This window comes from Penaeus monodon, chromosome 26, assembly GCF_015228065.2.
Source record: "Penaeus monodon isolate SGIC_2016 chromosome 26, NSTDA_Pmon_1, whole genome shotgun sequence".
In the NCBI taxonomy this organism is placed as follows: domain Eukaryota; kingdom Metazoa; phylum Arthropoda; class Malacostraca; order Decapoda; family Penaeidae; genus Penaeus; species Penaeus monodon.
This window is the reverse complement of record NC_051411.1, coordinates 35,036,811-35,041,810: the sequence shown is the minus strand read 5'-3', so window position 1 is coordinate 35,041,810 and position 5,000 is coordinate 35,036,811.

Below are 5,000 nucleotides of genomic sequence, written 5' to 3'. Positions count from 1 at the left end.
TAATAACGATAACGATAACAACGATAATGATAATAACTGTAATAAATATGATAATTATAATAACAAAAATAAAGATAATATTAATATTATTATTAATAACAGTAACGAAAATCTTGATAATAATAGTAATGCAAATAATAATGCTGATAATAATGATGATAAGTATAATAGTAAAAATAATAAGAAGAATGAGAGTAATAATAATAATAATGGTACTGATGATACTAATAATGATGATAAAAATTATAATAATACTACTAATATAATAATAATAATAATAATAATAATAGTGTTGATACCAAGGTAGAAAAACCTCCAATACACAAATGTAATAATGATAATAATAATAATGATGATGATAATAATAATAACAATAGAAATGATAATAATGATAATAATAAAATATAGGAATAATGATAATAATGATGATGACAATAATACTAATAGCAGTGATAGTAATGACAACAATAACAATGATGATAATGATAATAATAATAATAACAGTACAAATAATGATGACAATAATAATAATAAAGATAAAAGTAATGATAATGATAATAATAACAATAATCGTAATAATCATAATCATAATGATATTATTAATGATAATAATGACAAGAAGAGGAACAACAATGATAGTAATAATGAAGATAATAATAATAATAATAATAATAATAATAATAACAATAGTAACAGCAACAACAATAGCAACAACAATGATAATGATAACAATACTACAACTGTACTAATGCTGCTACTACTAATGATAATAATGATAAATGCAATAATAACAATAATGATGATAATAGTAATGATGATAATAATAATAGCAATGGTAATAACAATATCGGTAATAATAATAATAATATTACTAATAATGATAATAATAATACCAATAATCATTATAATGAAAATGATAACAATAACAACAATAATAATAGAAATAACAATATGAAAAATAAAAATTATTCAATAACAGCAATAATAATAGAAATAACAATATGAATAATAAAACAACAATAACGATAACAATAAGCGTGAGAATGAGATGCGCACAGAAACAAAGAGAGAATGAAACCAAAACAAAACGACAATACTAATATAAAACAAAAGAGAGGAGAGAGAGAGAGAGAGAAGAGAAAAAAAGAAAAGGAGGAGAGAGAGAGAGAGAGAGAGAGAGAGGAGTGGGGGGAGAGGAGGAGAGAGGAGGAAGAGGAGAGAGAGAGAAGAGAGAGAAGAGAAAAGGAGGGGAAGAGAGGAGGGGAGAAAAGAAATAGAAGAGAGAGAGAGAGAGAGAACAGAGACACAGAGAGAGAGAGAAAGAAAGAGACAGACAGAGAGAGAAAAGAGAGAAAGAGAAAGAGAAAGGGAGAGCCTGAAATGAATTCCAAGAACCAGCCTTAATAATTAGTGCAGATGAGGGGCGTTAGTGTGTGAGCAAAGCAAGGTGTACGTACTGTACGGTCTGTGTTTTTCTGACCCTTTTACCTACTATTGTTTCAGTTCCTGGAATCCATTTCTTTTTAGTTATATATAGAATAGCAATTTTTTTTGTAGATTAATATATTTAGATTTTTTAATCTATTTTTTTGAAGGTTTTTAAGAAGGAGGTATTTTAAAGTATACCTTGCTATTGTATGCCTATTTTTAAAAATCATAATGTACTTTAAAGATGATGGTGATGGTAATAGAAGTAATATGATAAGGAAAGTGATGATGGTGATGGTAATAGAAGTAATATGATAAGGAAAGTGATATGATGGTGGTGATAATACTAATGATAATGACGATGACAGTAACAAAAATGCGGGTAATTATAATAATGATAATGATGATAACAACGATAATAATAATGATAACAATAATAATAACGATAATAATAACAGCAATAATAATAATGATAATAATAACAATGATGATAAAATTATAAAGATGATGATGATAATGATAATGAAACAATAATAATAATAATAATAATAATAATAGTGATAATCATCATCATCATCATCATCATCATAATGATGATAATAATAATAATAATTATTATTATTATTATTTTTTATATTATTTTTATTTATTATATTTTTATTATTTTATTTTATTTATTTTTTATTATAATCATTTTTATTATTATTATTTATTATAATTATTTATTTTAAATTTTTTTATTTTTTTATTATTTATTATATTATTATTATAGTACATGGAATAATAATAATAAAAATAATAAAATAATAAAACAATGATAATAATAATAATAAGAAAAAAAATAGAATTGATAATAATTACAATAATAATAATAATAATAATAATAAAAATAATAATGATAATGATAATAATAATAATAATAATAATAATAAAATAACAATAATTATAATAATAATAATAATAATAATTAATAATAATAATAATAATAATAATAATAATAATAATAATAATAGTAATAATAATGAATAATAATAATAATAATGATAATAACAATGATGATAATGAAATTATAATGATAATGAAAAGAACGGCTATGAAATATGTAACATTCAGTGCAATAGAGAAAAAAAAAATTACATCTTTGTGAAGCGGTGACACTGAGAGTGAAAGTGAATATGACTTCCTATGAGCGAGTGTTTTATGTAAACCAGCTAATTTAGTCAGCGTGTGACTGGCTTTCTTTGTCTGTCAGTAAAAAAGAAACAATAGGAATTAATTGTGTGCCTTGATTAACACGCAGAAAAAACGAGGAATTTTCGCTCATAAAGCTGAGAATTGAAAGAGTGTTGAGTGAAGACAGCGTGGAGGCAGGATTGTGCGTGTGCGCGCGCGCGCGCGCGCGCGCGTGTGTTGTGTGTGGTGTGTGTGTGTGTGTGTGTGTGTGTGTGTGTGTGTGTGTGTGTGTGTGTGTGTGTGTGTGTGTGTGTGTGTGCGTGCGTGCGTGTGTGTGTGTGTGTGTGTGTGTGTGTGTGTGTGTGTGTGTGTGTGTAAGGCGGGAGGATGGGGGGGGAGTGTATTTTGTGTGTGTGTGTGTGTGTATTTGTGTACGTATATATGGACGCACGTACAAATATATATGCACATCGTATTTGCATTTCATCTAAATATAACACCTCTTTTTTCTTCTTTTTTTTCAATCCCCAGATCTTACTGCCTCTATCATTTCCTCCTCAAAACACACATAAATATCACATTATTTGTCTGTCCATCCAACTAACTGCTCCCTTGTATAGCATCTTTCAAGTGTTGTTGCAACTGCACTGCTGTTCTTCCCTGGCAACCACGAAGTCCCCAGAATGCCACGAAGGAGAGAAGCCGCCGGAATCCCGATGCTCGAGGGCCACTCCAAGCAGGCAGACTCAAGCTGGACTCAGGTCGGTGGGCAAGTCCTCTGGGGTTTCGAAAACGCCCCACATTCCTTCCGCGTTCCGTTTCTCTTTTTTTATCTCTTCCTTCCTGCCTCCTTTCTCCTATTTTCCCCTCTTCCTCCTCCTCCTCCTCTTCCTCCTCCCTCCTTTCCTAATCCTTCTATTCCCTCTTCTCCTCCTCCTCCTCCTCCTCTTTCTTATCCTCCTTATCCTTCTCCTCCTCCTCCTCCTCCTCCTCTACCCCCCTCCTCCACCCCCTTTCTCCTCCTCCTCCCCATCCACCCCCGTCCTCCTCATCCACCCCCTCCTCCTCCACCCCCATCCTCCTCCCCCTCCTCCTCCCCCTCCTCCTCCACCCCATCATCCTCCACCCCCTCCTTCTCCCCTCCCCCTTCCCCCTGCCTTTCTTCTCCCACCAGTAACTTCAGCACAGGATTACGAAGCCACAGAGCAGAAACTTAAGAGGACTTCTCAAACGGCGTCCGCCAGCTTCGGGTGACAATCCTGAGGACGTGACGAGAGCGAGCCATGCTTTGAGACCAGTTGGAGGAGGAGGAGGGGGAGGAGGAGGAGGAGGAGGAGGAGGAGGAGGAGGAGGAGGAGGAGGAGGAGGAGGAGGGGGAGGAGGGGGAGAGGAAGGAGGAGGAGGGAGGGGGAGGGGAGGGGGGAGGAGGAGGAGGAGGAGGAGGGAGGGGGAGGGGGAGAGAGGGAGGAGAGGAGGAGGAGGAGGAAGGAGGGAGGAGGAGGGGGAAAGGGAGGAGGAGGAAAAGGGGAGGGGGGGAAAGGGGGAGGAGGAGGAGGAGGAAGGAGGAGGAGGAGGGGGGGGGGGGAAGAGGAGGGGGAAAAGGGGAGGAGGAGGGGGAAAGGGAGGAGGGGAAAAGGGGAGGGGAGAGGAGGGAGGGGGAGGAGGGGGAGGAAAAAGGGGAGGAGGAGGAGGAGGGGGAGAGGAGGAGGAGGAAGGAGAAGGAGGGGGGGAGGAGGAGGAGGGGGGAAGGCAAGGAGAACGAGACTAACGATGTCAACTTTTATGGGATGTGATAATAACGTTGATGTAGATAAGGTATGAATGAGAATGAATATCTTCACAATACAAGAGATGTATTTGACCGGTTTCGACTGCGTCTTCGTCAGAAATACATTCGTCAGAAATGTATTTCTGACGAAGACGCAGTCGAAACCGGTCAAATACATCTCTTGTATTGTGATTCATTCTCATTCATACCTTATCTACATTTGTCAATATGAATACGGTTCAATAACGTCGATATTTTTGATGTGGGATGTGACATATCATTGATGTTGTTGATATCAAATGTGGTATTAATACTGATTATCATATGGGACGTGATATTAACATTGATAATATTAATGTGGGATATTATATTATCAATTATATTATTGATATGGGATGTGGTATTATCGTTGATCTTGATATTAACATTGGAATTATTGATGTGGGATGTGATAAACATTGATGTTATTGATATAGGCTTTGATATTGTTAATGATGTTACTGATATGTGATGTGATACAACATTTATATCAGGGTTGACATTTTTGTTTCTATCCCTCGTCCTTGTGTATATATTAGTGTGATAAGAAATTATCCGAGGATATTAATATAATTAATATTCAATTTTTGGT